Source organism: Hemicordylus capensis, chromosome 1 (genome assembly GCF_027244095.1).
Source record: "Hemicordylus capensis ecotype Gifberg chromosome 1, rHemCap1.1.pri, whole genome shotgun sequence".
NCBI classification, from domain to species: domain Eukaryota; kingdom Metazoa; phylum Chordata; class Lepidosauria; order Squamata; family Cordylidae; genus Hemicordylus; species Hemicordylus capensis.
In genome coordinates, this window is record NC_069657.1 from 338,992,936 (window position 1) to 339,019,388 (window position 26,453).

The window sequence follows — 26,453 nt, forward strand, 5'->3', positions numbered from 1 at the left end:
TGGTTATTATATAGCTCAAAATTAACTTTGCGTCCATATTGAAGAGGGTCTCTAACTGCTAGATATTGAAGACAAACGGTTGGGAATTGCAGACTCTATCACACCTTGTTTATGAACTTCTAGAGTAGAGATCTTCACTATTTTTCAAGTGGGAGCCCCTTTGGCAAAATACCATCAATGTAAATGAGAGCCATTTCGCACTATATTGACCATCCTCAGCCCAGTACTGTGCTTTTCAGTGCTGGGAGGCCTTTTAAGAGAGGCAGTCTTTTCTTAACAGCTCTAGGAGGTCTTAAGCACTGGGAAGGGCTACCCTTCGCAGCAACCTGTGCATGTCTTCCAAGATGGTGAAGGGGCTCAAGAGGGCTTTGTTTCCCTTAAAGGAGCCCTCCAGTGCTGGGCCCAGCACTGCATGATGAGAATGTTCTTCTCTGTATGATGCTGGGGGGCTGTGCAAAGCATTCAACTTTGGTTGAAGTTTCACACAGGCCCAATAAACAGTTAGTCACAAAGGGGCCAGCTCTGGCCTCCAGGCCTTACAGTGAAGAAAGAATCTGATGACCACTAGAGAGAGAGTGCTAGATTAAATTCACTGTGATTTGGGGCCAGTACAGGTGAAACTCAAAAAATTAGAATATCGTGCAAAAGTCCATTAATTTCAGTAATGCAAATTAAAAGGTGAAACTGATATATGAGATAGATGCATTACATGCAAAGCGAGATAAGTCAAGCCTTAATTTGTTATAATTGTGATGATCATGGCGTACAGCTCATGAGAACCCCAAATCCACAATCCCAGAAAATTAGAATATTGTGAAAAGGTTCACCAGTCTAGGCTCCAGGTGTCCCACTCCAATCAGCTAATCAATCCATAACACCTGCAAAGGGTTCCTGAGCCTTTAAATGGTCTCTCAGTCTGGTTCATTAGGAATCACAATCATGGGAAAGACTGCTGACTTGACAGTGGTGCAGAAAACCATCATTGACACCCTCCATAAGGAGGGAAAGCCTCAAAAGGTAATTGCAAAAGAAGTTGGATGTTCCCAAAGTGCTGTATCAAAGCACATTAATAGAAAGTTATGTGGAAGGGAAAAGTGTGGAAGAAAAAGGTGCATAAGCAGCAGGGATGACCGCAGCCTGGAGAGGATTGTCAGGAAAAGGCCATTCAAAAGTGTTGGGGACTTTCACAAGGAGTGGACTGAGGCTGGAGTTAGTGCATCAAGAGCCACCACACACAGACGGATCCTGGACATGGGCTTCAAATGTCGTATTCCTCTTGTCAAGCCGCTCCTGAACAACAAACAACGTCAGAAGCGTCTTACCTGGGCTCAAGAAAAAAAGAACTGGTCTGTTGCTCAGTGGTCCAAAGTCCTCTTTTCTGATGAGAGCAACTTTTGCATCTCATTTGGAAACCAAGGACCCAGAGTATGGAGGAAGAATGGAGAAGCACACAATGCAAGATGCTTGAAGTCCAGTGTGAAGTTTCCACAGTCTGTGTTGATTTGGGGAGCCATGTCATCTGCTGGTGTTGGTCCACTGTGCTTCATTAAGTCCAGGGTCAACGCAGCCGTCTATCAGGAGATTTTGGAGCACTTCATGCTTCCTTCCGCAGACGAGCTGTATGGGGATGCTGACTTCATTTTCCAGCAGGACTTGGCACCTGCCCACACTGCCAAAAGTACCAAAACCTGGTTCAATGACCATGGGATTACTGTGCTTGATTGGCCAGCAAACTCGCCTGACCTGAACCCCATAGAGAATCTATGGGGCATTGCCAAGAGAAGGATGAGAGACATGAGACCAAACAATGCAGAAGAGCTGAAGGCCGCTATTGAAGCATCCTGGTCTTCCATAACACCTCAGCAGTGCCACAGGCTGATAGCATCCATGCCACGCCGCATTGAGGCAGTAATTGCTGCAAAAGGGGCCCAAACCAAGTACTGAATACATATGCATGCTTATACTTTTCAGAGGTCCGATATTGTTCTATTTACAATCCTTGTTTTATTGGTTTCGTGTAATATTCTAATTTTCTGGGATTGTGGATTTGGGGTTCTCATGAGCTGTACACCATGATCACAATTATAACAAATTAAGGCTTGACTTATCTCGCTTTGCATGTAATGCGTCTATCTCATGTATCAGTTTCACCTTTTAGTTTGCATTACTGAAATTAATGAACTTTTGAACGATATTCTAATTTTTTGAGTTTCACCTGTAATTCTCCCTTAGGGGTGTGTGGGGGTAGGTAAGAGGTAAAGAATCTTGCACACCACCCCGAGCTCTACAGAGCAAGGTTGGGATAGAAATGTAGTCGCTCGGATTTAATCTTTGAACCAATTTATTAAATGTTGGTGCTCTCCAACACCATTTGCCCCTTGTTCCCTCTCCTCCCTTTTTTAGCAGTGGATTGTTGCAGGAAGGACCTTAAAATCTGAATTCTGTTTAGGTGCTTTACATACAATTTCATTGATCTAGCAAGCCCAGACTTGAGTTATTTGTATCACATCCAGGGATGTATTGGAGGGGACGGAGCACTGCTACTTCTTGGCTTTTCTGGCTGTTGGGGTGGGCATGGCCATGGGGGAAGTCAAGGAGAGTGCCTGCACTTCTGAATTTGCAACTACATCACTGATCATATAACTTAAATATACACACGTTTGCAATAGTTATTTTGTTGGGGTTAGAGTGTGTCCTAACTGCTGCCCCAATCCCATCCCGTGTGGGTGTGTAACTGTAGGGTAAGATAACCCAAACATGGCTCATGTACCTTTGTTATGAAAACAAGATAATTTTGACAGGTGCGGCTTAAAAGCTACACCTGTCCAAATCCCCGTTTCTCCGTAACGTTTAAAGGCACAGGAGTTCTGCTCTCCGTTGCTGAATGTGACTCCCATGTTGAGGGAAAGGCGCTTTTGTATATGTTCCGAAGTGCTGCTGCTGCTCCTCACACCCCCCACGGCTGAATCCTGACCCTGGCCTGACGATTCCCAACTAAGCCCTACTTTAAGAGGCAAACATGGCAGGTAAGAAGGTGGGCGCTGCAGCTTCTGCACTGAGGAGTCTCAGCATTATGGACTGAGTCGTTCCAGCTGCTGGAAACGGAAACCTTCGAAGGGGCCACATCGCAGGTCGTTTGGCGCCTTAAGCAAGCAGAGGGCTCGACTGGGAGGCCTCCGGAACGCGTTCCGGTTACTCTTCCGAGCAAAGAATGGGGCATTCCTCTCTACCTCTCTCCAAAAAGGAGAGCTTTGCTTAACCGCGGCAACGTCTTTCCTCCTCCCCAGTCCCGCCCCTCTGCGCTGCAGCAGCCAATCGCCCCGTGACTTGATTGCTCAGTACCGCGAGCGCGAACTAGAAAGCAGAAGTGCCGCTCAACTGATGCAGTGTGTGTGCGTGCAAGCAAGCAAGCAAGGCGCAGCAGCTATATCACCAAGCCTGCACGGAAGGCAGTCCCGCCGCGCCGAGTAGCAAGACGCAGCCTTAACGTGAAGAATGGCTTCCTCCCCTCCTCCCTCCATCCCGCAACTTACCATTAGCTGTGCGAAGTTAAGAGACGGCGGGAACAGTCGGGCGGCAATCTAAGCAAGAGGAGGGACCAACCCGAGGAGGAGGAGGAAACCACAAGCGGCAAACGGCTCCTCCTCTGCGAGGCGTCGCCCTTTCCCCGTGGGCGAGGTAGAGGCGGCCCCGGCTTGTTGCAAACCTCCTTCTCTTGTAGTAACAGCGGCTGTCTGGGTGGGAGAGAAGCCCGACTGGCCGCCTCGAGGCTGGACGCGGCTCAGTTTCCGCCGCCCCTCTTGGTTTGGCAGGGCCTGTAGCCCGCTGAAGCGTAGGGGGTTTACTATGTACCCAAAGCAGGGCCGAATGGGCGGTGGGGGACCTAATAAGCCGTCTCTGAAAGTTAGGCAAGGGAAGCTGAGGAAAGGGGAGAACCTTTAGCGGTCTCCGCATCTAAAGTAGCTAAGTGTGTGAGCACCAGTTACTAAAAACAAACGGATGGAATCGATTGTATGGCTCCTCTGGGAGGAGGGAGTAAAATTGTCATGCAAAGTTCTTGCTTCTAAGCATGGGAGATCCGAGTTCAGTTGAATTTCGTAATATGGGCAGCTGGTTTCCTGTGTACACGCGTCCTTTGGGGGACTTACTTCGCAGTAAATATGGTTACGATTGTGCTGTAACAAAATATTGAATTTGCAGTCTTCTACGTGAAACGAGAACAATCATGCTTTCTAGCTTTAGGGCCACCACGACGACCGCTTCTTACCAACTAAGAATGCGGGTGAGCTGACGTAACCAACACCTATTTTGATGCGATTTTGAAATTTCTGCAGTCTGTTCGAAATGGGAGCAATGGTCAGAGTTGATCTGAGCCACACAGCCTGTTTTCAGATCTGGGGAACTTGCTTGGCCATGGGATATAGCAGGAGGAGTGGTGTATCTGAGTGCTTGGAAAGCAGCGTTCTCTTCTCACCATTAAATAATCCCCGTTAGATAGTATGCTGCATTGCTACAATATTTGGAATATTGTGTTGCTAACTTCTGCATCTTTTCCGTCTCTGCCGTACCAGGGGCGGAGCTACCATTGGGCCAACGAGTTCAAAGAGAACAGCCCCGACACGCCCCCCCGTCTGACGTCAGCCTGCGGGAGTGGTAGTTTCGCTCCCGAGCGGGGGCTGCGCAGCCCCTTCGGGAGCTAAACTAAGGCTGGCACTGGGAAGTGTCGCTCCTGGCTGTGCCCTGCAAATGCAGCGCCAGCCTAACTAGCTCCTGAAGGGGTCGCGTAGCCCCTTCAGGAGCTAAGACTGGCGCTGCCTTCGCAACGTAGCCCAGGAGCGGCTCTTCCCTGCAGGGAAGAGCCGTTCCTGGGCTGCGCTGCGAAGGCAGCTCCAGCCTTCGTTTAACTGCCAAAGGGGCCACGTGGCCCCTTCAGCAGTTAAACTGCAGGCTCCGCTCAGGAGCCAGATCACGCCCCCTGCATCTGATGTCAGACGTGGGGGCGTGGCAATCCTCTGCGTCTGACATCAGACTGGGGGCGGGGCTATTGGGGCGCCCGCCGCGGCTGCACACAGGTCGCCGGTGGGCTGGCTATGCCCCTGTGCAGTACCCTTTTTTGAGATCCCCGCATCTAAAGTAGCTAAGTGTGTGAGCACCAGGAAGTCATTGAATCAAATCTCACTTCATCATGGAACTCATGTGCTGTTCTTTCAGCCTCTGCTCTAACCTACAATGTGGGCATGATAGTACACGCTAGGGGTGTGCAATTCAGATTTTTGATGTTTCGATTCAGATCCGAATCGAAACTCCCAATTCATTTTTTGGGTCCGTATCTGACCCATCCGAATCAACCCAGATTCGATTTGGATCTGAATTAATCTGAATCTATTTGGATCAAGAAAACGGGTCCCGGGGCCAAAAGAGTGGGGTAGGGATGGTAGTGCCTAATCGGTGGAGGCTACCACCCAAATTGCAGAGGGATTGGGCAAAGGGCTGATTTTTGGTGAATTGTTGAAATTTACACTTCTTTAAGGTTTTTCCCCATAAGGTATAATGGAGGTATATTGTTTCATGTCGGGAGGGAAAAGGGATGGCCTAGAGCAGTGTGGGGTAGTGCCCAATGGGGGCAAGGAAACTACCAGAATTTTTTCAAAGGATTGGGCAGAGGGCTGATTTTTGGTGATTTGTTGAAGTTTACGTGTTTTTAAGGTTTTTCTCCATAGGGAATCATGGAGGTTTCAGCAGCCCTATAACTGCATTTGGGGGGTTCTGGGGTGGCCCAGAATGAGTGGTGGTGTAGTGCACATAGGGTGCCAACCACCCCCATGGGTTTCTAACCCATGTGGTACAGGATTCTGTTGTTTCTGAGGTGTTCTGTGTGTAGATTATTTTGTAGCAAATGAGATTTTCAGTACAAACCATGAATCCACTCTCTGATTCGGCGACAAATCCCCGAAACGGGCAGTTTCGGGTACAGATCGTTCTGTACTCGAAATGTTTTGCACATTCCTAGTACACGCCTCCCCCAAATCTTGCTGTAAAGCACTGCTGGGGTTCCCGCAAGGAAACCATGTATGTGGCATGAGCAGAATTGCTGTACATTGCTGCTTGGAACTGTAAGAAGAACATAGGCAGCTGCCTTATACAGAGTCAGACCATGAGTTGGTTTAGCTCAGTATTGTCTGTCTACACTGACTGGCAGCAGCTTTCCAAGGTTTTAGACAGGAGTTTTTCTGGAGATGTCAGGGAATGAACCTGGGATCTTTGCATGCAAAGCAGATGCTCTTACCATTGAGCTACAGCTGCATCCCCTGGCAGATGGGCAGAGGACAGATGAAAATTTACACACCACTCCTGAGCTTGGACTAAAATTTAATAGAAAAGGAGAGTGTAAACCCTAACTCTTGTCTGCTGGATTAGGTTTGAGTGTGAATGACTGTCATTCCTGTTGGTGAAGGGCTGGATGAGGGATAACAGACTGAGACTGAGTCCGGCTAAGATGGAGGTACTCATTGTCTGGGATCGGAACTCTAGAGATGATTTTGATATGCCTGTTCTGGACGGGGTCACACTTCCCCAGAAAGAACAGGTACGCAGTCTAGGGGTGCTTCTGGATCCAAGCCTCTCCCTGGTATCCCAGGTTGAGGCGGTGGCCAGAAGTGCATTTATCAGCTTCGGCTGATACGCCAGCTGCGTCTGTTTCTTGAGGTGAACAACCTCAAAACAGTGGTACATCTGCTGGTAACCTCCAGACTGGATTACTGTAATGCGCTCTATGTGGGGCTGCCCTTGTACGTAGTCCGGAAACTACAGCTGGTCCAGAATGCGGCAGCCAGGCTGGTTTCTGGGTCATCTTGGAGAGACCATATAACTCCTGTATTGAAGGAGCTACACTGGCTGCCGATAGGTTTCCGGGCAAAATACAAGGTGCTGGTTATAACCTATAAAGCCCTAAACAGTTTGGGCCCTGGGTATTTAAGGGAACGCCTTCTTCAGTATGAACCCCACTGCCCACTGAGATCTGCTGGAGAGGTCCGTCTGCAGCTGCCATCGACTCGTCTGGTGGCCACTCAGGGATGGGCCTTCTCTGCTGCTGCCCCGAGGCTTTGGAATACGCTCCCTAGTGAAATAAGAGCCTCCCCATCTCTGACAGCTTTTAAAAAGACTTTAAAAACACATCTCTTCACCCAGGCTTTTAATTAATGTTGTTTTAATTGGTTTTAATGCTGTTTTAAAATATTATCTTAAATTTTTAAATTGTTGTAATGTGTGTGTTCCCTCCCCCCCCTCCCAATTTTTGTCTTAATGAATGTTGCTGTTTTTTTAAAATTTTTTGTTGTAAACCGCTCAGAGACATACGTTTTGGGCGGTATAGAAATGTTTTAATAAATAAAAAATAAAATAAAATTTCCTTTGCCATCCCATTCCAGGCTCATAGGTGCTGGTAAGATGGGTGATGTCACAGTTTTCATTAGTGCTTACATTTTTGTAAGAAAGCAGACATAACAGCCCTGCTGGATCAGGCTGAAGGCCTTTCTAGTCCAGCAGTCTGCTTCACAGTGGCCTAGCAGATGCCCCTGAGATGTCCACAGGCAAGAGGTGAGGGGGCATACCCTCTCTCTTGCTGTTGCTCCCCTGGAACTGGCATTTAGAGGCATCTTGCCTCTGAGGCTGGAGGTGGCCTAAAGCCACCAGATTTGTAGCCATTATCAATGGCTCAGTGGTTTAGACCTGTCCTACGTGAATTTGTCTAAGCCCCTTTTAAAGCCTTCCAAGCTAGTGGCCATCACCACACCATGGCAAAGAATTCCATAGATTGATTATGTGCTGTGTGAAAAAGTATTTCCTTTTGTTGGTCCTAAATTTCCTGGCCTTCAGTTTCATGACCCCTGGTTCCAGTGTCTCTATCCACTCTCTCATGTACTTTTATACACCTCTACCATGTCTCCTGTAGTCCCTCTTTTCCAAACTAAAAAGCCCCAGATGCTGTAGTCTTGCCTCTTCAGGAAGGTGGTCCAGGCCCCTGAACATCTTGTTTGCCCTCTTCTGCACCTTTTCTAGTTTTACAATGTCCTCCTTAAGATGCGGTGACCAGAACTGCATACAGTATTCAAAATGTGGCTGCACCTTGGACTTGTATAAGGGCATTATAATATTGGCATGTTTATTTTCAATCCCCTTCCTAATGATTCCTTGCATGGAATTTTCCTTTTTGACAGCTGCCACACAGTGAGTTTACACTTTGAACGAGCTGTCCACGACCCCAAGATCTCTGTCCTGGTGAGTCACTGACAGCTCATCGTGTATATGTGAACCTAGGGTTTTTTGCCCCAATATCCATCACTTTACACTTGCTTACACTGAACTGCATTTGCCATTTTGTTGCCCACTCATCCAGTTCAGAGAGATCCTTTTGGATCTCCTCACAATTTGTTTTGGATTTCACTACCCTAAATAGTTCATTGTCATCTGCAAATTTGGCCACAGATACAGCAGTGTACCCCTGTGTTGCCCCAACCCTTCTACATCATAAACTAGGTTCATGTCACATACATATGGCTTGCAGTCTTAAAACATACACAGGGCTAGAGGCTGTGGTTCCAAATCGATTTCCTGTGGCTTTGGACACATTAACCTGGTGTGCTAGTAACTTCTCTCTGCTCTGTGCAAACTTCTGCCTCTTATGATGCGGCTGTCTGGCTATACAGCTGAACAGGGGTTCTAAATGGGTGTGGAACAGGGCATGTAACTAGGACTTTAGAAAAGATCAATTTGTTTAGGCTCCTGCTATCATTGGAGCCAATTCTGCTTCTAGCATGCTTGGATAGCTTTGATTTGGTTCAGGTTTGGGAGAGGAAAGCTGGATAACAGACTGCCAAATTCGATAATAGATTACCTACTTGAAGTAGGAGTTCTGTAAGTTGGAAGATCAGTCATGGCTTGCCTTCCCTCCTCCATCTAGAAAATGTTTCTTAGGGGTTGCTTAACTTGCATACTCACTACAAAGTTGGCAACAGTAGCACCTAGTATTTCCAGAATGGCCCTTCCTGTCATGTGGCATGATTCGGATTTCCTGACTGATCCTCCCTTTCAATACCCACAGCAAAACAGGCCCGTTCCGTCTTTTGGGATGGTGAAAGAATTAGGCTGGGGAGAGTGCAACATGTTATTGGACCTGACTGGCTCAGACCATCCCTTCAAACTTCAGAATTTCCTCTCTTTGCCCTTACTCCTAGTTGTTTCCACATGTTGTTGCTGCTTTGTCACTTCACTTCATCTAAAATGGGAGAAGGTTTTTCCTTCTTACCCTCTTGTTCTTACAGTTGTCCCACCAAGGTTTAGTCTTGATAATCCCATGCTATTGGAGGAATAGCAGTGGGGGTGGGGTGGATTGAACAACTTTGCAGAAGGCATAGAAGGCTGGGAACCAGAAACTACTCTTCCTTGCAGCATGACCTGGTTCACATGTTAGGTTTTTAGCACACTACTGTGTGTGTTTGTGATAAAAGAAATGTGTATCTGCTTCAAGCATTACATAGGATTCTAGCCTAGACTCATTAAAAATATAACCTGTGAAGCCAGTTACTGATGTGGGAGTGGGTTTCGGGAAAGAGATATAGGAACTGAGCCCTTCAATGTGCATTGGCTTTAACGTTCTGCAGATTTTTATATACAACAAATCACACAGCCAACATGCATATATTAAAACAAACTTATTTTCATAAATGAAATTGGGAGTTCTCAGAAATGTGAAAGATGTTCTGTTAATAGCCAAATTTTACAACTTGCCACATTTGTGTTTGTATAGTACTCTATTGAATCTGATCAATATGATTTAAGAAAAACTGATGCTCTTGGTTTGGGATTTTACAGAGTATGTGAACTCATGATTCAGACTGTATATTCTGATCAAACATACTTCAAAGCTTTTTATAAAATGAATGTATTACATTTTCAAAAATTGCCTTTGACACATTTTGGATCCATTTATTTTCAGATGATGTAGGTAGAGAAGAGAGATGCATATCCCTGCAGTCTTTTAGATAAGCAGCTTGCTATTTATAGAGTACTTTTAACATACAGATAGTGCTTGATAAGTTGATGATGATTGTTCACATACTGTGCAGACAAATGTTGATGGTGGAGAGAGGAGCAAGTATATTGTATTGCTATTCTAACTCAAACTATCATACTTGGGAAACATTATGTGAAAACCCAGCTCCCTTGAGAAGTCCATAATGCTGAGAAAAGTGGAAGGAAAGAGAAGACAACCAGCAGCAAGGTGGATGGATTCGATGACGACAGTAATGAATACACCACTGAGAGACTTTTAAAGGCCAAGTTGAAGACAGATCATCCTGGAGAGAATCTATGTGGTCTCCAAGAGTCAACACTGACTTGTCGGCACTTAATCAATCAATCAATCAATTCTAAGTTGGGGGGAGAAATAGAAACAAAAAATACTTTTCATTCTCTCCCTGAGAATCTTTTTCTTTGAAAGTTTTAAATGTTTCTTCAATTCTTTAAATATTACATTAAACCCTTTTTGGTTATTGCAGGGAGATACACTGGTTGACATCCTGAATTACTCAGCAGAAGTCCTATTGAAATCAAGTCCTTTAGAGGAATTCCTGAGTAGTACTATTGGGTAATTTAGTCAGGGTGTCAGCCACTGTCCTCTCTATATAAAATATTTGCACCTATTAAAATAAACATGTTGCAGATAAGGCAGACCAGTTGTCATACCACTTCCAGACCAATTGTGCCCTGTTCCAACTAGGTCTAAACCAACATAGAATAAGCCAGCCATACAACATCCCATGCTGGAACAGAATCATGCAGGTAAATAGTTGCTGCATGCATCATTCCTCAGCCCAACTCAGCAGTTGTGACTATAGGCAAATGGCTTGGTAAAATAAAAAGGGAGTCCTGCCAGTTACCTGTTCAGGAGTGAGAAAAGGGGCTGGATTGTTCTCCCTACTGTCCCTTCCCTGATGAACAGCTGATTGATGGGATGCCAGGTTTTTTTAACCTGCCTACATGCTTGACTAACGAGCAGAAGGTTGCTGGTTCGAATCCTCGTTGGTATGTTCCCCAGACTATGGGAAACAGCAGTGATATAGGAAGATGCTGAAAGGCATCATCTCATACTGAGTGGGAGGAGAAAATGGTGAACCCCTCCTGTATTCTACGAAAGAAAACCACAGGGCTCTGGGCGCCAGGAGTTGAAATCGACTTGATGGCACACGTTACCTTACATCCTTGTAGACTTGGCTGATGTATAAGCTTTGTTGGATCAGGGCTATGAATAGAACACAGAAATAAATATGAAAGGCTAAATTTTATTTACAATGCACAAAATAATATTTTCAGGGAAGAAATGTACTACACATGCTTTTTTCTCAATTTAGTGCCTTTTTACATGAAAACTCATGGTGTAAAATGTGACTTCACCTGTACATGACTCTGTAAAGTCAAGTTCTTAAGATGCTTGGTCACCGGGGTTGGGATTTTGTGAGCAATAAGGTTTGTCCTGTCTCCTCCCTGCTACAACCCCTTGCATTCCCCTGAAAAGCTGTTCCTGAGAGTTGAGGGGACCTTTTGAAACAGAGTAGAATCGTATTGGCAGAAATTAGATACCCCATTTTCTCTGAGTGAGCTATCTGCTCACACAAGGCACTGTCTGGATCCCATCCCATATGTTCATGTATTACATGAATGGTCTTGACAAGAAACTTGTCTGTTTCTGAGGAACAGCATAAGAAAACATGTTCTGCATATATGTAGACATCTTTATTTCCACAAAGTAGACTCTCCCTACCCTGCCTCTGCTTTTGTAAATGTTATTTCTAAAAAAAAAACCTAGCAGGATCTGCCTCCTTTTCACCACCACCAAGTGAAAGAGCAGCCCAATAGCTGTGGAGGAGAAGGCAGGCTACTGTTGGTTAATACACACACAAGGAATTTTCTTTCCAAAAAATATATTGACAAGCAAACTTAGGTATTTTAGTTGCAGTCGGTTCCCTGCCTGTATTTGCTACTCACATCACCATATGCAGGAACTGATATTGGGCACAGAATCCAGTAACTTGATTATCTTCTTTCATTTAAGCATAAATGAACAAGTTGTTCTGGTAAAAACTAATCTGCCTACTTTCCTTTTACTATAATCTTAATTGAGAATTACCATCCTCACAAGTTAGTCCACTTCAGCCTTAAATGTTCACATGTCCACCATCTTGAATTGGGGTGAATGACATCACAAACTGTGCTGTTGAGATGTCCCTATGTGTCCCTACAACTGTACCCCATTTGGTTCATATTGGTTCAGGCATTGCAAAGTTGATAGGCAGGACACACACTCTGAGTGATCTCATACGTTTATGTTCCTTAAGGAAAGTAGGGTAAAAAAGCAAGAAATCCAGCCCCAAATAACTCCTAAGCCTCACTGATTTCAATGGGATATTAAACATGTGCTTTCATCTCTTTCTCTGACATAAGTGGGACTTAAAGATGTGTAACTGTGTATAGTTCCAAGCACTTTACTGTACAGTATATGCAGTTGTACCAAGACATATAAAGAGGGATAAATGAGGTAGAACTATTGTTTCTTAGGCTTTTGAATGATTTGTAGCCACAAAAAGATCTGTCTCATACTTTTGGAAACTATAATGTTGAGGCCATGAGGCCTAGAAATCATTGCACAGATCTCGCAGTGTGTCTTGGCCTGGCACAAAAGCTCTGAGCAGCAAGGTGTATTCAGCAAATTCTTTGTTTGGGAAGGTAAGCGAAAGCTGTTCTTGAGTGTGCCTAGAAATTCTATCGCCTGAGTAGGTGCATGCTTTGACTTTTCATAATTTATTTGCAGACCCAGAGAGTAGAGAAGGCACACAGTCAACTTTATGTAAAGGAGAAGTTGGTTTTCGGAAGATGCCACTAGAAGTCAATCAATGTATGAAAGCACCCTCACACCTTGGAGACAAAGATGGGATGCTACAACTGACATACATTTTGTGAAAACACGGGGGGCGGAGGCCATTCCAAATGGGAGAACAAAATATTAGGAAGTACAAGGGCCGATACAAAGCCTCAGGTATTTCCAGTGATAGAGCATGATGGAGATATGGAAATATGCATCCTTCAGGTCAGTGGACACAAACCAAGGCTGATATAGAACATTAGATATTTCCAATGAAACAAAATCTTTTGTAACAGATGAAGCGATTCACACCTCTTAGATTGAGGATGGCTTTCAATTCACCCTCTTGGGAGCTGTGATATAGTGGGAGTAAAAACCTACATGCTGGTGGTTGTAGATGTTTTGGATGTCCCCATTTTTGAAGAAGAGATCAGAATTCTTGCAAAAGATGTTGAGAGGGGTGTGTAGCTTGAATCCCTGAATAGGGAGGTAGAGACTGGAATTTGATCTTGTAACCATTCTGTATAATAGCCAGGACCCATACATCTGTAGTTATGGCAGCTCATGCATCGTAGTATAGCAAGAGGGGAGGTGTTGAGGCTTCAATGTCTCCTGTCTTCAAGTGTCTTAGGCTTGATAGCAGATTGTGATTGGGCACCAGAAGATGAGTTGGAGGGCTTGTGGTGCTAGAAATGCTGTTGGGTGATGAAAGGAGTCACTGTAATGAGATCATGAGTGTTTGGGCTGTGGTTGACACATCCAAAATTTCCTCTGTGTAGAAGTTGAGGTAGATGACGAAGGCTGCGAGAAGCCCATAGCCTTAGCAGTAGAATGCAGTTTCTGGACTCATTCCAAGGTGTCATCGATTTTCCAGCCAAAGAGTGCTTCTCTGAAGGGTAAGTCCTCAGTTTGAGCTCTGACCTCATGGGTCAGGAATGACTATCTTAACCAAGCATGGCACCTCAGAAAGATTGCAGTAGACATAGAGTGTGAGCTGCAAACCATGCAGTGTCTCGTGGAATGAAGTTGTTTGACCACACAAAGACCAGAACAGCCTCTTTCTGATCCTGTTGAAGTTGTTTAAGGAACAGTTCCAGTTTCTCCACGATGAAATGCTGGTAGCGCACCCAACAAGCTTGGTGATTAGCAGCATGGGCAAGAAGACAAGCAACAGAATAAACCTTTTTGCCCAAGGCATCCAATTTCTTCCCCTCTTTTTCAAAGGGAGTGAACAGTAGGCATTGCTGATTGGCCAGGCTCAAGAACAAATTAGTTGATGTGATGACCCCCATGGGGATCGTGGAGGAGGATTCCTTAAATGAAGACCCAGAGCAGGAGGAGTAGGTTGAAACCCCTACTAACTTGGCAAAGAGGCACCTTTTAACGCGGTGATTCTCTTTATTTAGCATGGGGAGAGTAACTGGCCCTATTCACTCCCAGCGCAGTACCTCCAGTGACTGTTACTGGTGTCTATCTTACGTTTCTTTTTAGATTGTGAGCCATCATCTTATCTTATTTATTTATTATTTCTTTGTGTAATCTGCCCTGAGCCATTTTTGGAAGGGCGGTATAGAAATTGAATGAATAAATAAATAATAAACTCCGGTTGATTCAGCAGGCTTGCAGGCCCCTCTGTCTCCTTCCCTTCCTCCTCCTGATAAAGCCTCCAAGGCCTCTGAAGTCAAGATGCCTGTCCCAGATCCTCAGCAGCGATGTGTGGCCAGAGTACAGGCACAAAGGGAGGAACGCTGCAGGTCAAAGAGACTGGCCAGAAGGAACAGGTGTTCCAGCTCTGACCTGGCTGCATCTCCCTGACAAGGCACAGCTGCTGTAATGGGTGGGGCTCTCAGCACACAGCCTATTGAGAGCAGGCTGAAAACAATGTTTGTGGTGGCCAGCCTTTACCCTGAGCTGCCTTGACCCTGGAATCTGAACCTGTTTTGTTTTCACTGACTATGATTTGTGTCTCCCCCCACCCACCACAATCCTGACATCTGTGGAATTCCCAGTGCTGACCTTGTGCAATGTTTAGACTACGCTTCATCTATGTTCCTGTCTGACTGCATCTGTCGGCTCTCCTTTCCCCCCGGAAGGAGTGATTTCGGAGCTGCTGGGCAGCTGGCCAATGCAGGTCATTACAGTTGGGTACAGGATGTTTGGTTAAGAAAATAGTGTCCTTTTGTTGTATCCTATACATATTTTCCAGTTTTTTATAGCCAAAACCAAGGCTGGCTTTTCCCATGTTGCCTTGACAACTTGGGCCAAAGTAGAAACCGGAGGCAATGCCACAGGAATGTGGGTGTCTGATTGAATCAGTTTTAAATTGTATGCTTCTAAAGGTGGTGCTTGCTGATGAATCTCCAAGCACAAAGAGGAGGCCATACACATAAGCTGTTCAGCATAATGTTTTGATTCTTCTGGAGAAGGATCCTCCTTTTGCTCCTGTCCTACCTCTTCATTAGGGGAGGTTGCAATCACCCTTTTTGGGGTGGCCTCTGATCTGGAAGTATCTGAGGTGGCATCAGAAGTAGTTCCTGGTTCTGGAGAAGAGCATGGAGGTAGTGATTCAGGAGCAGGTTGGGCAGGGACTGGCATAGCTGGAGCTAGTGAAGCTGGAGGCAATACTGGGGTTGGTGTTGCAGCAGAGGATGTGGCAGTATGCACTGGAGGGGAGCGCTGAGCCAAGCATGCATTGGGACTTACCACTTTAGAGATCTATGCTTTGCCTTATAGCAGTGAGGAGTTTTGGACTGAGTCCTGGAATGGGACCTACACCTCGATCTGTGGTGAGATTTGAATACATGGCAATCCCGTGAGGAGTAGCATGATTCCCTCTTGCAACATATTCTCTATCCAGGAGGGAGTAATGTGGTAAATATTTGAGGAGAGATGTTGTTCTGGGAGGTAAGGGTCATAACAGGGTGCAAGGCGAAGTCTAGGATTATAGTATCTATTGACGATTGTCATACCACTCAGGATTTTCCCATGAATGCAAAGAATAGCAACCATCAGGAGAAGGAGTATCTTGAATGCTTAGGCGTATTCCCACTTTGTGAGTAAGATCGCCCTCGGGACCAGTCTCTTGTCTCTTGTGCTCCAACTTGTCAGGCCTGGATGGGAGGCTAGGGCTCCTACTCAGTGAGCCTCGAGCCTGGGAAGAGTCAGGTGACTTCTTCAGGTTATGCATTGAAGAGACTCCGTCAGAGTCATAAGGGGGTACATAAGGTGAGTAGGAGTAATTGTCCTCTGATTGTTGAGGGGTGCGAGAATAAAGGAAAATGCAACATCAACATATGGAAATATAGAGGATTGTTTAACATCTACATAAAGCTGCTGGGAGAGATCATCAGATTTGGTGCAGGGTGTTATCAATATGCTGATGACACCCAAATCTGTTTCTCCATGTCAACCTCATTGGGAGAAGGTTGGAATAACCTCCCTAAATTGGGGAGAACCTCCCTAAATTGGGGAGAACCTCCATAAATGCCTTTCTGAAGGCGGTGATGGGCTGGATGAGAGATAACAAACTGAGGCTGGATTGAGATAAGTTGGAGGTACTTATTGTACAGAGTCGGAACTAGGGAGACGATTTTGATCTGCCAGTTCTGGATGGAGTCATGCTCCCCCAGAAGGAATAAGTACACAGTCTGGAAGTGCTTCTGGATCTGAACCTCTCCCTGGTGTCCCAAGCTGAGGCGGTAGCCAGAGGTGCTTTCTCTAAGCTTTGATATGCCAGCTGCATCTGTTTTTTTGAGATGAATGGCTTCAGAACAGTAGTACATGTGTTGGTAACCTCCAGACTGGACTACTGCAATGCGCTCTATGTGGGGTTGCCTTTGTATGTAGTCCGGAAACTTCAGTTGGTACAGAATGTGGCAGCCACATTGGTCTCTGGGACATCTCGGAGAGACCATCTTACTTCTGTGTTGAAAGAACTACACTAGCTGCCCATAAGGTCCTGGTTATTACCTATAAAGGGGAATGCTAGATGCTGACTTTATTTGAAGGCAGTGCTGTGCGGCCCTCTCCCTGCACCTTCAGAGCCTGGTCACCCTTTCCTCCCCCTCCCCCCACCGGAGAAGCCAGTGGAGATTTCATACCAGCCCACCTGGAAACTGGTAATTATTGCCCACACCATGCCTTTCACAGCTAACCATTTCCTACTAACATCCCTGCTTCCCCCTTTCCCTCTCTTCCTCTCTCTCCTCCCTCTCCCTTCTGTCCCCAGGATCCTCTCTTATCCAAGTTCCAGCGAAGTAGAAATCTTTCGTCCACACCATGGCTCAGTCTCTCTCTTTCCCAACATGCATCTCTCCCCGTTTTCCTCTGTGCCTGTTCTTTCTGATCCCTGCCTGTTGATTGGACCTTCCAGCAAAGTTCCCACCTCTGAACTTGTCTGACACACATTTTTAGCCCATTCCTCCTCCTTTCCCTTCCTTGATTTTTCTGAACTTGACTCAGTCTAACTCTCTTCGGTTAACAGTCCCCCCCCCCCAAGAATGCTGCCAATTAGATAAGAGCCCAGGTTGCTAGGAAGCATGTCGAATTGTCGATGGCACTGGGCAAGAGGTAGAAATCGTTCTTTGTTAAGCTGACGCGGGGAAGGGCTGACACACACACAGGGACTTTGCTTCTGTAGAAGCATTCTCCCAGTGCAAGAAGCCTCTATATCACCGTTACTTTAGCCAGATAGGATTGAAACTGCCTCACATTTCACTCTATGCCCAAAATGTCTCAACTGCTTGTGTTATGTACTCAGTTGCATATATACTGATTTGCCAAAGTACTGCTCTGTGTTTTAGACATGCTATTGGGGAAACTGATCTGTTTCTCTTATCATTCTGCTTGCCATATGTAATCATTTAGATTTTCAATAAAGCTTTAAATTACAGCCTGTGTGGGACGCCTCTTATCTCCCCCTCCCCCAAAATGCATGTGAACTCACGGAAAAAGAATCTGAAGCAGTCTGATTGGCTGCAATGTGTCTGTGACAGCCAGGCTGTTCGCAACAAGCTCGACTAGCCACCTGGACATTCTTTGTCTGGAAATGCAGGTGCCTTTATTAGGACATTTGTATGCTACAAAAATGTGCTTGGTGGACCTAAAGTCTTTAGTACGGTCTAGGTAATATAAAAATGCTCTGCGCACATCCAAAGAGTGCATCTTGTGTTCCAAAGGTGTAGAAGGATCCCTGAAGAATGTGGGGAGAACAATGGGGCGATTCTCACGTTCAAGAAAAATCGGGCTAGCAGAGGCTAGCCCAATTTTTGTTGACCGTATGAACCACCGGGCTCGCAGTCAAGCCCGGTGGTTCTTGAGCAGGTAACTCGCTCGAGAACCCCTGCTAAAAAGCAGGTTTGCGGAGCGAGCGCTCCAGCAAACCTGCTTTTTAGGATTGTGAGTAGCTGTGGTGCGCCTTCGCACTGCACCTACTCATGAGTAGACCCCTGGCCAGGGGTCTCCCCAGTATGCCCTGTGTGCTCGTGCAGGGCATACTAGGGCTTGCGGGGGCCACATGGCCCCCGCTCCCCCCACCCCTGCTGGCTCTGTCACGGAGCCCGCCATCGTGTGGGTGGCCGATCTGGCCGCCCAGGGCTCCCTGCCCGCTCATGAGCGGGGAGAGCGTGCCTAGCCCACTCTTCCCGCTTACTGCCCCAAACCGGGTCTCACTGATTGTGAGACCTGGTCCAATATCTTGATTGAGGTGGAATTCAGATACCACCCTGGTTATAAAGTTGGAATCCAAACACATGAGCACCTTATCAGGATAGATCCTGGTGTATGGGGACTTCAATCCTCAAAGCTGTCAGCTCACTAACACACTTTGCCATAGTTATGGCCAGTAAGAAGGCTGTTGTTAAAGTTACCAAGTTGATGAAAGTAGTACCCATTGGTTCAAATGGGCTCTGAGTCAATGCTGAGAGAACCAAGGATATGGTCCAAGGTTCTACAGGAGTAAGAATAGGTGGGAATTCATGAGGCCTTTTAGGAAGGTTCTACTTTCCAGGTGAGAGAAAAGAGTCTTACCACCACAGCCTGGATGTTTAGAAGAGAGTGCTGCCAAATGAACCTTAAGGGACACATTAGCCAAACTGCGATTTCAAGGTAGTCAAATAGAAGAGTATGTCCTTAATGGTAGCTTGCCTAGGGTGAAAACCATGGGTCCTGGCATAGGTCTTAAAATGTAGCTATTTGCCAAAGTAGTTACGCCTGGTGGAAGCCTTCCTATGGTTGAGTAATATGTTACTCAGAAGCTGATTCGCCATGCCATCAGACAGAGTGTGAGTACATCTGGGTGTTGTTTTGTGTCAAAAGATCTAGTTCTTGTTGCAATCTCTGGTACTGGTTTTCTGATAGTTTGAGTACCTGTGGTACTCACCTCCTTGGCCACCATGGAGTCACTAGAATGCAGGGTATTGGAGTAGTCAGGAGATGTGCCACCACATGGCTGATCAATGGGTGTGGTGGGAACATGTATGGCATCTCTCGAGGCCAGTTCATCTGGAAGGCGTCCTGCAGTGATTGTGGGTCATGACCCGACCTTGAACAAAAACGGGTGCACTTTGTGTTTTTTGAAGTTGCAAACAGGTCTATCGTGGGACTCATCCAGATGTTGAAGAGGGGAACAGTATATTCTGTCTTGATCTCCTATTCGTGTTGCTGCTGTTGCGCAAACGTGAGACTCAGATCGTCCACTAGGATGTTGTCTAGGCCTTTTATGTGCATGGCTATTGGGTAAACCTGATGCCTGATGCACCAGTGCTACAGCTGGAGACTAAGAGCACAAAGGGTCTGTGACACTATTCCACCCTGACGGTTGATGTAAGCCAGAGCAAAGGTATTGTCCAACTGCACCTGCACAACTTGTAGAAATCTTGTAGAAGTCATAGGAAGGCCTTCATTGCTTGGAAGATGGCTAGCAACTCCAAGAACTTGATGTGAAACTGAGTCTGCTGTTGGGTCCACTTGCCTTGAATTTGGTGATTCTCGTAGTGACCACCCAGTAGAGACACGTTCATCGTCAACCAAATTGAGGGAGTTAGAATCTGAAAAGGAACCCCCTCTAAGAGATTCTGTTTGTTTGACCACCATGAAAGGGAGTGTAGTATCTGAACTGGAATTTCTAGACACTTGTGCTGATTGTCCAGGTTTGGATGGAAAACCAATAGAAACCAAAGTTGTAGCGTTTGCATCTTCAAACGTGCATAACATAATATTGTGTTGCAGGACACCCCAAGAGTAGCTGAATGAGTTGAGCCGGCTGTAATGGATGTTGTCAGAATTTGTGGATCAGGTCTCTGATACACTCCTACCATTCTTTGGGTAAGTAAGCTTTCTTGGTCTCTGTGTTCAAGATCGCTCCAGTGTCGTTGATGATACATAATGGTTTCAGATGGGATTCTTTCCATTTGATTCCAAGTCTTGGAGATTTAAAACATACAGTGTCTGAGAATGTAACTTTCCTTGGTCTTTGGACATCAGGAGCCAATCATCTAAATATGGGTAGATTGCTATGCCCTGTGTCCTCAGATGAGCCACCACAACAGCCATATATTTGGTAAATACCCTTGGGGTGGTAGAAAGTCCAAGGGGTAAGACCTTGTATTGGTACACTTGGTCGCCTACAGTAAATCTTAAACACTTCCTGTGATGTTTCCTTATACCAATAAGAAAGTACTCTTTTCTAACAACTCTTTCACTTCCTCCTATAGGGCTATAGGCCACCTCCAGCCTCAAAGGCAGGATGCCTCTGAGTACCAGTTGCAGGGGAGTAACAGCAGGAGAGAGGGCATGCCCTCAGCTCCTGCTGTAGGCTTCCAGTGGCATCTGATGGGCCACTGTGTGAAACAGGATGCTGGACTAGATGGTCCTTGGGCCTGATCCAGCAGGGCTGTTCTTATGTTCTCCAGTAACGATGGATGGTTGAGTGAACTTCATTCCTGAAAAGTATGGGGTTGTTTTGAACTCTGTGGAGCATCCCAAAGAGATGATCTTCAGGACCCAGTGGTCCGTTGTTATGCAGTGCCATGCAGGGGCATGGTGTGCCAGCCTGATGGAATTGTAAACTAGCAGAAGGGATGGGATTATGAGGTTGGTGTAGTTGCTCACTTGCCAAGATGTTAATGGCCCTGGTGGTGGGATGGGGGAGGAGTGTTTAGGTGACGGTGGGCGGTCCTGTTCCTCAAAGATGTTTCTGAGGCTCTGCCTGTTTTGTGTGTTGGGATTGGGCAGTTTTGCCTTTCCCTTGATAGGAGCACTTATGATATGTGTGGTATTGTTTTTTGAAATCACGGCACTCCTGTTATCTGAACAAGGGCTTATGTCTAGAGTTATAATGATATTTTGCCCCATAAGAAGAAGTTAAAGTTGAGGTGGTGAAAGTATTAGCCATAAACTTGGACTTCTTTAATTGCTCCATTGTGGAATTGGTTGCCTCGCTGAAAAAGCCATTACCATCAAAGGGTAAGCCCTCAACCTTCTCTTTCATATCGCTCTGAAGGTAATTAGAGCAGAGCCAAGCATGTCTCCTTAGTGAGACTGTCGCGGTCATGGAGCAAGACTCTGATTCTGCAAGATGTTTTGCTGTGCTCAGTTCTTGTCAAGTGAGCACAGCTGATTTATCCAAGGTCTGTTCATATCTCCTTTTAAACTCTTCAGGCAACAGAGTGTCTAAGTCATTCTGAAGGGCTTCCCACAGGCCATGATTAAACTTAGCCATGCAGGCCAAATAATTCACAATCTTAATCGACAGACATGATGTGGAGTAGATCTTTCTCCCTAAAAGATCCAACTTTCTCCCCTCGTTATCTGCAGGAGTTGTGTGACATCTTCCAGATTTCACCAAGGTGGTGCAGTCGATGATCAGGGAGTTAGGAGCAGGATGCTTTAGTAGGTAGGTATTGTCCTTTTCCTGGATGCGATATAAACTTCCTAAACTTCTGGAGGTTGGGGTTGCTGTATGAACTGTTGGGAATTCTCTCTGGTAAGAGATCCCCTTCTAATATAGCAGAGTGCACAGAGGCACAACACAGCAGAGTCTGCGCAGGCATGCGTGTATGATAAGAGTAAAATAACTTGGAGCCAGTTCATAGTTTCAAATCAATATAAGGAGTCTTTATTAGTGAACTCCAGTCTAGATAGTAAAGTGGAGAGATAGGATCTCTAATCTAGCTAGCTAGCTGGATGCAGATGGATTCTGCATCTCTGCACACACTGTGCAGGGAGAGAGGAGCTTGCATGTTGCAAGGGAGAAGGAAGGGAAGGGAAGAGAGGAAGAGGAAGTGGCAGGCAGGCAGGAAGTCAGTCCCTGAGAGTGGCAATCTACACATCAAAGGGATAGTGTCAGAGCAGTAGAGAATGGATGACCAATGTCTTGACCTCTCTAGCCCTCTAACTCGTTAGTCTGTCGTCCTCTGTCACTGAGACATGAGACAGTGCAAAGTCCTTCACTTCCAACATGAGCAACCTCCCACGTACACTTTGCTGCCCTGGAGATTACTGGGAGAAAAGGAAGAGCCACAGGTTGCGTTGTTTGTGACTTGACCATAAAATTATAAACAGGATCATCTATGGTGGCTAGTTTGGATTTCAAGTTCAAGCCCCGAGCTCCACCATCTCCCTAATGTTTTTATGGTAGACTTTCAATTTTTTGTTAGGTAGAGGGTGGCACATTACTAGGGGGCTCCACCAAACTGTCCGGATCATCCAGATCTTATTCGAAGTTGGAAGAGCCATGATGGTCTGAAGGTGAACCCAGCTGGGGAAAAAGTGGGATGCATGTTTGAGTCTCAGAAGTAGATTTCACAGGTGGTGAAGGTTGAGAACCTCTTTGAGTCCCCACATCCAAGCATGGAGGTTTTGGTAGTGGTGGAGCTTTCTGTGTTGCCATAGACTCCGAGGTTGAAGCAATGGTCTGCATAGCCACAAAGTTAGTATAACGGGTCTGATTGGTAAAGCAGGAATATCCTCACTTGCTAAGGTGTTTATTGAAGAAGAAAGGGGATGGTGAGACTTTGCAGAAGTTGGCTTCCATGGTCTTCCTTCCTGATCGTCATATAGAACAACCAGAGAGGAGGCTCCCAAACAGTCATAGCTAGCATTGAACCCACAGCTGAAGTATGAGAAAAACCACAAGAGTGCCAAACAGATGGCCCCTCTAAGTGGGCAGCAGACAGGGTACAAGAAGATGGCTGGTCTACTAAATGAATAGGGACAGATCCTGACGGTACAGTTGTGCATAGTTGTGATCCATCGGCACTCGTCAGGAGAAACCCTTTGAATATGGACACAGGAGTGCTGGAGGATGAATCTAGGATTGACAGTAATCTGCGTGCTGTTGAGGGATGCAATCCGGCCCCTCTATCTGAATCCTCTTTGTTGACGTCGGACATTGGCATCAGCATCTGATATCGAGGCAAGACTTGCCTCAATGCCCACAGCATGGGTATATGCCACGTCGACATCACAATTGGAAATTAAGGAGTAGGAGTCACTGGTGTTGACGGTGCGTCTCGGTGTCAATCAGCAGGCATTGAAGGTGCTATGGAATCAATTGGCACTGGAGTTGGTGACAGAGATCGAGCCCTCAGTGTTGACCACAATGGTGTTGAAGGGTGGTCGGCATCGAGAGGCTTATACGGCTTTGATGGATCAGGAGACTTTTTCAGTGTTGAGGAAGTCGATGTTGAAAGGTTGATAACGAGGATAACCTACTTCGAGGGCCGTACATCCAATGTTAGCTGTTGTTGATCTGACGGCGACGGTGTATGGTCCTTGGTTAGATCTGTAGTTTTAGATTTCTGTGGTTTTGGAGATGAACCCCTGCTAACTGAGCAAAGAGGCACCTTTTAAAAGTAGCAATTCTCTTTATTTAGCTGGGGGAGAGCAACTGGCCCTGTCCAACCTCAGCATAGCATCCCTCCAGTGGTGTTGGTGTCTTTCTGAGGCTTCTTTTTTGGACTGTGAGCCCTTTGGGGACAGGCAGCCATTTAATTAATTAATTAATTAATTAATTAATTAATTTCTGCATGTAAACTGCTTTGGGAACTTTGGTTGAACTTTTGGTATATAAATACTCGTCATATTTGTATGATGGGCTAGTTTCCGAGGTTGACCGTTTGGTCCTGGACTTCGATTGCTTCAAAGTCGAGCCCACACCCGAAGGTGGCTTAGGACTCCTAAAAGTTGTAGGCGTCAATGTTGATGGTTTTGAAGACTTGAGATTGAGATTGTCTTCTATGACGATTTTGACATCGACATTGAAGGGTGGGGCTCACCCGGAGTTGAGGGACTTAACACCCCATCATATATGGCGGCGTGAAGCCTCAGAGCCTGATTCTTGCACATCTGTTTTGAGAAAGACAGGCATATCTTGCAAGTAGAAACATTGTGTTCCTCTCCAAGGCAGATGAGACACAATTATGGAGGTCTTTAGAGGGGGGTTTAGCTTTACATCCCTCACACCTCTTAAAGCTCAATTTGTCCTTAGCCATATCAATAATCAATACGTAGTCCAAAGTCCGTTCCAAGGGTCAAATAATGGCAACGTTGTCTGGAAGCCAAGAAAACAAGTCAAATAACTGAAATAACAGTCCTTTTTTTAAAAAAAGATGAACTCGCGAAGCAAATAAACTTTCTGAAGAACTTTAACTGACGAGGAGCAACAGACTGAGGCCCAAACGCAATGGCGGTCGGAAAAGAACTGAAGAACGTGGTGACCAGCTCATAGCATGCTGGGGCGTGGAGGCAGGGCTCGAAGACCTGTGGCATTCTACTGCGAGGGTCCTGCGCAGGCACAGAACCCCATTCTTATGTATCTCAATCCAGATCTATTGTTTCTTAGGCTTTTGAATGATTTTAAACCACAAACAATTCTGTCTCGTACTTTTGGAAACCTATAATGGAAATCTGCGTTACTGGATGTCCCACAAGCAGCAACAACTGAATAGTAGCAGAATTCAGAAATATAGTGTGTATATATGAGAAGTGAATTTTTCACAGAGAATGTTCATATTGATTAGATTTGTGTGTCTATTTTGTATTCTTGGCATTCCTGAAGCAAGCTATGATGACTTGTACAGCACCATCTGTTATGAATGTGCATATGCTGTGCAGAGTTTCATAAGCAAATAAGACAAGTCCCTGCCCCCAAATAGTTGACACTGGGGAAGACAATGGGGTGGGGAAAATGACAGAAAATGATAGTAAGGTTAAGATGAGGAAATGCAGTTACTCATACTTTGATAGAGCTGGAGATCACAAGGGGTTCAGTCAAATGTTTCACAGAAAAGTGGGATTTCGGTGTTCAACAGCAGAGGTAGGGGAAGAGTTACAGGCATAAAGGGCAATAAGAAAACATGAACAAAAGTGTTTGGGAAAGTGAGCCAGGCAGTTAATGGACAGAGTCAGAGAAGCAAAGATCATTGACAACAACATATACATCCAGGTATGGCAAGCCTGTGGAGAACCTTGCAGGGAAGGCACTGTCATTCTAATTCTATTCAGCCATGATATTGTACATGAATATAGATGTCTGTACACTTGTACATGTTTGTGTGAATGACTCTACATGCATTCATTTCCCCCCTCAAATGCATAGTAGAGATAGGAAGTGTATTATTGTATGTGTGTGGAGCATAATCTGTGAATAACTGTACAAGCGTACAGCTCTGTATGTGTGCACATAGATTGTATGTGCATTGAACAAATGTGAATAGGGCTACTGTGTCAATCCACTTTTGCCAGCAAATACTGCCCATGATGTAATGATATACAGCTTCTTTGGAAAAAATGGAGAACAGTATTCTCTGAGGTGTATTACACTTGTGTGAGTACTCTCTCTCTCTCTCTCTCTCTCTCTCTCTCTCTCTCTCTCTCTCTCTCTCTCTCTCACACACACACACACACACACACACACACACACACACACACTTGCACGTTTATATTTGCTTCACAGAACGTATGGTCAGACATACACCTATCTAATAGGGTAGTTGCTGTTTCGCCTATGTAGGATGGGAGAAGAGAATCGGCTGGTGTTAAAGTCTGGATATACCAGTAACAAGGGTGGTGGAGGGGCTTGTACTTGGAGTTAATAAATGTAGCAGTATTTAAAAATGGTATATCGCCTTCAGTTTTCTGGTTTAAAAAATGCTTTCGTCTTTCTAGAAAGTGGAATATCAGTGGAATCTGAGAGCAGGATTTAGAAGGATGTATATTTCTTACTGTATATTTCAGTAAACAGGATTTCTGAAATATGTCATGCCAACTACTACTGATCGTCCCTTATCAGCCACAGCCGCATATTGGGCATGTTCTACCAGTAACATTTAGGCCCAACAGGCCTAACATGAAGCTGCCTTCTACTGAGTTAGAGTTCATCTACTGAGTTCAGCTAAAACTGTATTGTCTACATGGACTGGAAGCAACTCTTCAAAGTCTCAGGTGGGTTAAAATTTACTTTTAAATATTGCTCTACATATCCATTCTAAGAGCAACCCCCCTCGCCCACCTTACCCTTAGGACTTTTCTAACCAAT

General features: G+C 45.6%; 1 protein-coding gene and 1 long non-coding RNA gene across 4 annotated transcripts in view; one reads left to right on the forward strand and one right to left on the reverse strand.

The window, feature by feature from the left end:
* MCM9 (minichromosome maintenance 9 homologous recombination repair factor) overlaps positions 1-3,663 on the reverse strand; it is a 44,976-nt gene extending 41,313 nt beyond the window's left edge. Inside the window, exon 1 of one of the 2 annotated variants that reach the window (XM_053282991.1) lies at positions 3,534-3,663. The gene's annotated coding sequence lies outside the window, so the exon portion shown is untranslated. Of the gene's footprint in view, positions 1-2,770; positions 3,399-3,533 lie in introns of those variants that run through there. The other variant, XM_053282983.1, reaches the window with a different exon arrangement.
* LOC128339323 (uncharacterized) lies at positions 3,169-26,348 on the forward strand. Of its 2 annotated transcripts, none has more exons than XR_008312992.1 (4): positions 3,169-3,678; positions 20,144-20,239; positions 21,731-21,809; positions 24,526-26,348. It is a non-coding gene; the product is annotated as an uncharacterized LOC128339323 (long non-coding RNA). The 2 variants fall into 2 exon arrangements; XR_008312993.1 differs by having other exon boundaries at positions 26,084-26,348.
* Positions 26,349-26,453: the final 105 nt, after the last annotated feature.